An 8,546-nucleotide genomic window follows, 5' to 3' on the forward strand; every position below is an offset into this window, starting at 1 on the left:
CCCAGCTGTGTTTTGCAACTAGAATGACCCTTAGTGTGCCTGTACCAATGGCTGGCCCTTCCCCCAGCACCAGATTTGGCCAGAAGCACATGTGAGCTAAGTGGGTTGTGGCAGTAGCTTTGGCCTACCCACTCCCCTACACCTGGGCTCTGGTAGCCCCGCTGCTATGCAGGATGGGAATATGGGACTCCTTGACCAAATACAAGGATTGAAGCAGGTGGCAAGGCAGAGGGCTGTCTGGGGAGGAATCACTGTGCAAGCAGTGAGGATTGAACCCCCTCTTGCAGTATGCCTCCAGAACAGTTGGGGCAGCAGCTAAATGGCACAAGCTGGGACAGGGAGATGTCTTTAGGAACAGGAACTGATATGTGATTAGGAGTGCTTCTATCTGCAGCTCATTCAGCCCTGGCCCTTTTGCTGAGGCTATAGGCTGGGAGAGTCCAGCTTGTGCCCTTGTGATTCCTGGAATTCTAAATTTTTGGATATGCCCAAAGGCTAAGCATATCCAAGAAAACAGTTCTGAATTGTCAGATTTCCCCAACAGCTCCTTGAAGGCTTGAGGAGGAGCAAGAAGCAGTGTAGTCTTCCACTCCAGGAGTAGCAGTCAAGGAGTGGGGCTAGAGGGCACAAAGGGCTGCAATCATGCAGCCTTCTTGGCAGAGGGAGGCAAGAGATGGGCAACAGCTAGAGCTCTCAAGAAATGGCAGCAGGCAAGGAATGGGGATACTTGCCCTGCAGATGACTGCAGGGGCAACTGCTTTTGCTGCAGTTGGTGTCTCTGATTTGGGGAGCGGTGAATTGTGGGTAAGAGCAGTTTGGAGAGAGCTTGCACCTAAGGTAGGTGGGTCCTAGAGGAACATGGGGGGGGGGCGGGGGCTGGGGTGTGATTCTGTCACGGTGGGTGACATCAAGCTGGGGTTTCTTGGGCAAGGAAATATTTTCTGGGCAGAAGGGAGAGCCTGTTTCTGAGGAGTGGGGTAGGACTGACACAGAGCACCTGCTTCTTTTTGCCCTTCCTAGCTTGTGTCCTGAGACCATGCTTGGCTACAGTGGCTCTTTGCTAGGAACTGCCTGTCCTAAGTCAGTTTCTTAACACTTAGGAGGAGGCTCTGTGTGTGGGGGGGGGAGTGACTGTCATCTGCCCCTCTCTTTCTCTTTCACTCAGATGTGGCATTGACCAGGTCGGATGCTCCCTGCTGTACAGAAAGGGCTAGGTGCTGAGGCTGGGTTTGTCTGAGAACTGGGCTGATACCAGTAACTCCTTTCATGTAGCAGTTTGAGCAGCATGATGGGTTGGTTCTGCTAGTGGGATGGGGCTGGTGATCAGAAGAGGTCTAGTGCTGCAGGCCACTGTCATCAGGCAGACAGTGGGCCCAGGCAGTTTCCAGAAGTCCTAGGTCTAGCTGGAAAAGCGGGGAGACAGATGCAAAGTGCTGTTGTCTCCTTACCACTTTGTGCCATGTTATTTAGGATTTTCCTTAAAGCCTCAGCTCCTGGAGTCAGGTAACCAGGTGTAGTTTCTAATTCTTGTGAATGAGAAGTAAAATCTGGCAGTTGCCCTGGGTGCGGTTACTTGATCAAACTCAGAAGACAATGAAAAAGAAACCCATTCCTTCTATATATTTTAATCTGCAGGTTTTTGATTGCCTTGGGCTTGTGGAGACAGATGTGTCTGTATCTGTGACTCTGGCTCCTTCTGGGTCCTGTGCCCCACTCTCCTTGTGCAGTGACCCAGGCCCCCTGTGCTGTGACCTTTGGGAACTTTGACCTTTAACTTTAAGCATGTGCAATGCTGGGCATGATGTTAGGCTCTGTTTGTGAGCCCTTATGGGGAGAAGCATGGCAGGAAGAGTATTTGTCCTAGGGTTCAGAGGCCTAGTTAGGGGGTGCCTAGTAAGAGAGCAGTCCATTTTGCCATTGGGCTTGAAAGAAGAGGGTGATTATTAATGTATTTTCCAAGAATTCATAACCTGTCAGTGGCCCCTCTGAGCACTGATGTCAAGTTGAATGAGGAAGGTACAGTGGGGTATTCTCTTTTTAGCTTGTGGTACAGGGACCTGGAGGTTGAGTAATGCCACAAGCCTAGAAGCTGCTGCTGCTTCTGTGCTGTATCTGTACTGGGCATTTTCATGGAAGGAAAGTGGTAGCCATCAGGCTAGTGCCCACTCCTTAACATGCTGCTGCCCCAAGTGAGAACTGTGCCAGGACACTATGAAGAAACCTCTGGAGGGGCTCTTTGGCTGTTGCTCCCAGTGCCTCTTTAGAGAGCTTTAAGCAAGCCCCTGCCCTTGTCCCTGCTTCTCTCTCTCCTGTTGGTGCCTGGGGCCTGTGTGTGACTCTGCCCTCTGCCTGGTGCTGGGTTATTCAGAGGCTACCTTACAGCAGTGGGAGTGGGGATCATCTCTGCCATGGCACTTCTGCATTTGGGCCTGGGACTTCTCGTTGATGTTGTGAACTAATTTACCTCTGATTAAAGGCAGACAGACCTGAACCGCTGCCCTGTGCTTCTTTCTGTGCTACATGGGCTAGGGCTTACTGCCCCTGCCTCCCAGCCATGAGACTCAGAAGCCATTTGAGCTGAGGTTGTGTGCAGCAAGCCTTTCATCTTCTTTGGGCCTGCATATGCTGCGGCTGTCACCATCCCCCTTGCCCAGCCTACTCTGCCTCAGCTTTCCTGATACAAATTGTGTGAGAAGTGTGCACGTTTGTGACTCTGAATGCAGGGATTGTGTGCACATATGGTGGCTGAGAAGTGAGCAAGCCTGTGGAGGAGCCTGCATGTTGGAGAGATTCCTATTACTCATGCAGCATGCATCCAGTTGAGGGGGAGGGGATGAGAACTTGATGTAACGTGGATTTAAAGGTGAGTGAGCCCTGTTAAACAGCTAATGCCACTGAGTCGCAGAACAATTGGAGGTCAAACCTGCCAGGATGGGTGCACAGCTTTAGGTGCCTTTATGGAGGGTCTGGCTTCCATAGGTGCTGAGAGCTTATCTTCAGGCCGCTGGAAATGCAGTCTTGAGACACTTGCAAACTTGGGCCCTTGTCTCAGGTTGGACATGTCGCATTAGAGGCCCCTTGCTGCTGTAAATGAGCTGCCCATGGTCATACAACTCCCAGTTCTCTTGATTCCCAGCCTTTGTCCATCTGTTGCACCATGCTGCTTATGATTCAGTTCCAGGGTCACTGCTGTCTTCTGCTGTGGGAAGGTCTTCTGTCCTGCAGCCAACTTGCTTAAAAGACAGTCCAGCAGCTCTGAGGCTGAGGTCCCCTAACACCAGAACTGCACAGGAGGCTAGCTGGACTGGCTGTGCTCAGGCCTGCAGGACTAGGGCTTGGCCAAGCAATAGTGCATGAACTACTGAAAGTAATATCTGGGGAGAATGCATTTGTGGCTGTTTGTGTAAGAGGGGTACTAGTGCATGGTCCCCTCCTTACTGACTACAGGAGCACTGCCTTCACCCAGCAATTGCCAGCATAGGTCACAGCTGGGGCCCATCTAGCCCCAAGTCCTGTTTCTAGGAATAAGCTGTCCTAGAAGTGGTAGTAGCTCTGGATTAACCTGCAGAGGAGTAATTTCTTCTTAACAATTTACCACAGACTGCTTCTTGCCTTGAAGCAGAAGGGTTTGTATTCCTGCTGCATCCCTACTGGGTGCAGAGAACAGCTGTAAAAATGATGCAAGGGCCAGAGAACGACATCCTGAGAAATTGGAAAGCTAAGCAAATTGTGCTGTATCAGGAAGCAGACTGAGAAATGACTTGATTGCAAAGTACAGATAACTTCATGATGGAAGGGGTGGGGTGGAAATGTGAGGCACTAAAGGACACTTTAGTCGAACACTGATGATAATGAGAAGGCAGGAAGTTGAACCAGCTTCTCACTTTTGTATAATATAGCATTTGTTACACATTTTTTTTATAGTGGAAGCTTTCTGGTATGGTGCAAGGAGCTCCCTGCAAATGTCATCCTCTCCACATACCTCTGCTTGGGGCCTTCTGAGGTTTCTTGGGCTTCTTGGGTCTTGATATTGTACCATCTGCAGTCTTCTCATTTCACATGCTATGATTTCTGTCTGTACTAATTACACTGTTGTATCATTAGGATCTGCAGGGGTTTTTTTTAGATATAGCACTGATTCCCCAGGTCCAAGCTCAATGTGCCCTTCCTGGGCAGTTTATAGTCAACTGTAGTGCAGGGGTACTGCCATTTTATCTTTGCAAGGCATTCCTGTTCCCCTAGATCTGCTTCTTTTTTTTTTTCAAACTTCTGTTGGAAAAACTTGCTTCAGTGCCTTGCATCTTTTCCAGAATGTACTCCTGTAATTGTGCCCTGGCCCAGCTATCTGCACCTTGCCCTATTGTAGACAGGGTGCCTCTGGCTTAAGCTGATGCCCATCTGCAGACATCTGTCTCACCTGATTCTTTCTACAGCTCCTGTTTTAAAGAGCCCCAACCCACCTCTGCCCCGGGACTTGTCAGTTTTCTGTGTTAGCAGCAGTTTACTTAGCACCTCTTCTGAAGAAGTTTTTCCCCCCCCACAAAAGCCTTTAAAGCCTGCTGGGATTAAAACCTTCTTCTTCACAGTTTTCTCATCTATTCACTGAGACTTTTTGTCCCCTCTGTGCAGAGAAAAAAGCCTTTTCTTCTAACAGTTGAAATATAGCTTTCAGGACCTTTTCTGTCTTGCTTTGCCTATTGTTGGCACTGATGCATACCAAGAGCAGTCTTCCCACCACTCCTAGAAGTTTGTGTAGTTGCCTTGTGGGATCCTGCACCTACCAGGGAAGTTTCCAAATTGTTCATACCGTCAACAGGTTTGCTGCTCTCAGCATTCTTCAGGAGTGAATCCTAAGGAAGTGATTCAGGGTTTGGAAAACCTGCCCCATGGCAAGAGACTAAAACAGCTCAGGCTGCTGAGTTTACCCAAGAAGTTTGAGAAGTGATGGGAACACAGTCTACAAGCTTCTGTATGGAGAAAGGGATTTCCAGTAGCAGTGGACCTCTCAAAAAGGCAGCAGCAGGTCCAACAGCTGAAAGCTGAAGCTAGACAAATAGCTAGAAGTAAGGTGTAGACTTTTAACATGGAAGATGATTATAACCATTAGAATAACTGGGATGTGGATGGATTCCTGTTCCTGTCACTTCAAGTTAGTAGTGGCTTGCTAACACTACTTCTGTGGGAGGAGAGGGCATGACTGAGTTGCACAAGATGACTGCAGTGACCCCAATGCATGGGGTAGGGACTGGTAGAAATGTGGGGAACAAGTTGCTAACTTAGCTGTTAGGAAAGCACTTACATATACATTTAGATGAAGTGTGCCTTTTAAATTCTTGCCAGCATAACCTAGTTCCCTGTTAGCTATGGAGTAGGTAGAAGACCAGGAGCAGGGACATAGCTGAGGAGGCTGTGGTGGCATGCTGCTTGCACTGGGGCCAGTGCAACATATGTTGCTGTTTCCTGAAGCCAAAATTACTTAGCTGGAGGAGTAAGGAAACTGAAAACAACTGCTGAGGTGACAGACTGGAATGGTACAGAGCAGTCCTGAGTTCCCCAGCCCCAGCAATGAAAGGCCTAAGTTCCCCAGCCCATGGATACAGGGGTCATAGGCTCAATTGAGGGAGACACCCTTGTAGATCAGATCCACCTTCCAACTTAATGGACAGAGGCTGATCAAGGCCCGTGCTAAGAAAGTAACTCCAGAGAATGGTCTGAGTTGGAAAGGCAGACAGGGTGTTGTCTTGGAGCACTTGATTACTAGAAATCAAGAGAATGGGGTCTAGAGAGACCATGGCTGGATCTGGACAAGTGCAGCTGTGCTGTATATGGCACTGCAGCCACGTCTGCGGCACCACATACTGCACATTCAGCTGTCCTCTGCATTGCAATGGAACAACGCAGCAGTTTTGTTTGTTTTGTTTTGTGTTTTTTGACTCCTGGATATCCACTGAAAACTGGAGTCTGGCTAGCTGCAGCCATGCTGCGGCTGCCAGCCAGACTCCAAGTGGTAGGACTGCTGCTGTTGTGGCCCCAGGAGGCCCCCAGGATCTAAGGTAAGGCTGCTAGGCTGGGGTAACCTGCCATATGCCAAAGGGCATGTGGCACAGGTGTTTCCTAGGGCCAGCTAGCAGCGGTGGCACAAGGTGTGCCACCGCTAGTTGTCTTGGGGAATCAAATGTGCATTCCTGGACTCGGCCCATAAGAACTGCCTATGTAGGGAGGTGGGAGAGAAGTCCTGCAATCTACAGTTTCTTCCCAATGAAGAAAGAAGTCTTGGGCCAAGAACCCTTATGCAAGGTTGCGCTGAGATGCTCTGGCTCCATTCAGGGGTGGATCCAGAATTTTTCCTAAAGGTGGGGTGTGGGAGCAGCAACCTGCACTGCAGGGGTGGCTGGACCCCATTCCCAGTCTCCTATACCCTACCAGTGTAGGCAGACTGCCCAGCTGGAGCCTCTGGGGACTCTTAAGTCCCTAAAGCAGATGAGAACCCTTCCCCTTCCTGCTCAGAGATGCTGTCCCTTTCTCTCCTCCTTCCCCTTGCCCCTACTCCCCTGCTTGCCCCTTCTGCTTTCTCTACTTTTTGAGGGTGGGGGATCTCCAGAGCCAACCAGACTGAGTGGAAGGGAACAGTGGCAACAGGATGGCTGGAAAGTAGTCTCCTTCCCCACCTTTGTTTGGGTCCCCAGCTGAGCCCAGCCCCTGTACATCTACACAAAGCAAGGTGGGGGAGGGGATATGCCTTTGAGTAGAAAGGGGGCATGGAGGGAGGATTTTCACCTGCTTTAGGGACTGTAAAGAGTCCCTGGAGGTTCCTGCAGTGCTTTGCAGCCCAAAAAGGGCATGCAAAGGACTGCTGGATGACGGAGAGGCTGGGTTCAGAAGTACGTTTTTTTCCTGTTACCAAAACACTGGAGCAAGGAGTTAAGAATGAAAAATGACCTCTCTTTCTAACCTCTGCCGTCTGTGAGAGATGAACATTCAACCTAGGGAGGCTAGAATGCCTGGCTTTGAAGAAGTAGTTTGATATTGTAGTAGTAAATGATAGTGACCAAGTCACTGTACTCCATTAGAAACTACCTGTCCAAGCAAGACAGTGGTAAAGTTGGTGGAGTGGTGGTGTCTCTAAAGGAAACTGCAGAAAGTCAGGAGAGTGTTTTTTGAATATAGTCATCATAGTCACTGCAGAAGTGAATTCCAGGTTAGAAGGATATAGGCCTCCAAGCAAGGTTTAGTGACCAACCTGCAGTGACATAGCTAAAGGTAAGCAAGTGGCACACTCCCTGAATGCCAATTTAGAAGGGGTACTAGCGTGAGCCTGGCTGTGGCAGGTAAGACTGCCCCACCCCCTGCTTGGTACAGTGCTTAGTATTTCCCCCCCACCCCTTCCTTGTCCTCTCTTTTCTTCTTCTTACTATGCCTCTGCCCACCTGCTCAGGCAGAGGATGTGGGACACGCAAGCCCCACATTCAAGGAGAAACCAAGGAGGCAACTTTGAGTCTTTGCACAGAAATAAGAGGAGACTTCAACAATCCCAACACATGGCAGTCACATGGCACAATAGGGACAGATCTAGAGAAGCATTTATTTCAGGGTTGCTTCTTTGAACAGCTTTATTTCAGAGGATTTGAAAGAGTCTCAAGTAGCACCCAGCAGTTAGCTTTAGGAAGAAGTGTAGATGAACTGTTAGATCATAGTGACACCTACAGCACTAGATCACAGTGCTCCAATCCTGTGCAAGAGGAAAGTGACACAAAGTGAATTAGACCAGGGAGCTGTACATCAGAATCAGTTACATGGATTTAAATGAGAATTAAGAATAAAATGGTCCAATCCTTTAATAACCAGGAATATAACAGGAACCTAGTCAGCATGGCTTCTGCAAAGGGCAGTTGTGCCTCAGTAAGCTATTAGTTCTCTCAGTACTTCAAGCAGAGAATAAAGAGAATAGTTTCATAGTTGTTAGGAGCTGGAAGAGACCTTGCAAATCATTGGGTCCAGCCTCCCTGCACTTGGGCAGGAAAGACTGCTGGGATCAGATGACCCTAGAAAAATGGGTGTCAAGACACTTTTTGAAGATTGCCAGGGTGGATGACTGTACCACCTCTGAGGGAAGCCTGTTCCAAACCCTTGAAAACTGAGCTTGTTTTTCCAAGAGCCTAGGACAGGGGTGGAAAATTATTTTGGGTAGAGGGCCACTTACTGAGTTTTAGCAGGCCATTGAGGGCTGCATGATGGGCAGCCGGGGCAGATAAATATTAAATTTCTAAATTTTTTTTAGGGGCCCTGTGGGCCGGATGGAATGGCCTGGCAGACCGTATCCGGCCTGTGGGCCACATTTTTCCCACCCTTGGCCTAGGACATAGTCCATTACTAGATGCTGCTAACCCCACCTCCCCCCCACCCCAAACCAAGCCAAGCCAAGCCAAACCTAAATAGGCTGAAAGGCAAAGTTCCACCATTGAATATCAACTGACTAAGACAGAAAACTTGGAGCAGAAGCAGTTGGCTTCCAGTAGAAAGCTGCTATGAGGCTTCCTAAGAGTCCT

At 49.2% G+C, this 8,546-nt stretch overlaps 2 protein-coding genes and 1 long non-coding RNA gene across 5 annotated transcripts in view; 1 reads left to right on the forward strand and 2 right to left on the reverse strand.

Moving 5' to 3' along the window:
• Positions 1–864, reverse strand: part of LOC109288544 — a 13,486-nt gene extending 12,622 nt beyond the window's left edge. Inside the window, exon 1 of the long non-coding RNA XR_002095182.1 lies at positions 833–864. This is a non-coding gene — a long non-coding RNA (uncharacterized LOC109288544). The remainder of the gene's footprint in view (positions 1–832) is intronic.
• Positions 1–8,546, reverse strand: part of EFL1 (elongation factor like GTPase 1) — a 384,491-nt gene that overhangs the window by 66,929 nt on the left and 309,016 nt on the right. The window lies entirely within an intron of this gene.
• The window catches only part of LOC109288543 (kinesin light chain 1-like), a 53,015-nt gene that overhangs the window by 29,926 nt on the left and 14,543 nt on the right, over positions 1–8,546 (forward strand). The gene's annotated exons all lie outside the window — the stretch shown is intronic.

This window comes from Gavialis gangeticus, unplaced genomic scaffold, assembly GCF_001723915.1.
Source record: "Gavialis gangeticus isolate Ggan-Ray unplaced genomic scaffold, GavGan_comp1, whole genome shotgun sequence".
In the NCBI taxonomy this organism is placed as follows: domain Eukaryota; kingdom Metazoa; phylum Chordata; order Crocodylia; family Gavialidae; genus Gavialis; species Gavialis gangeticus.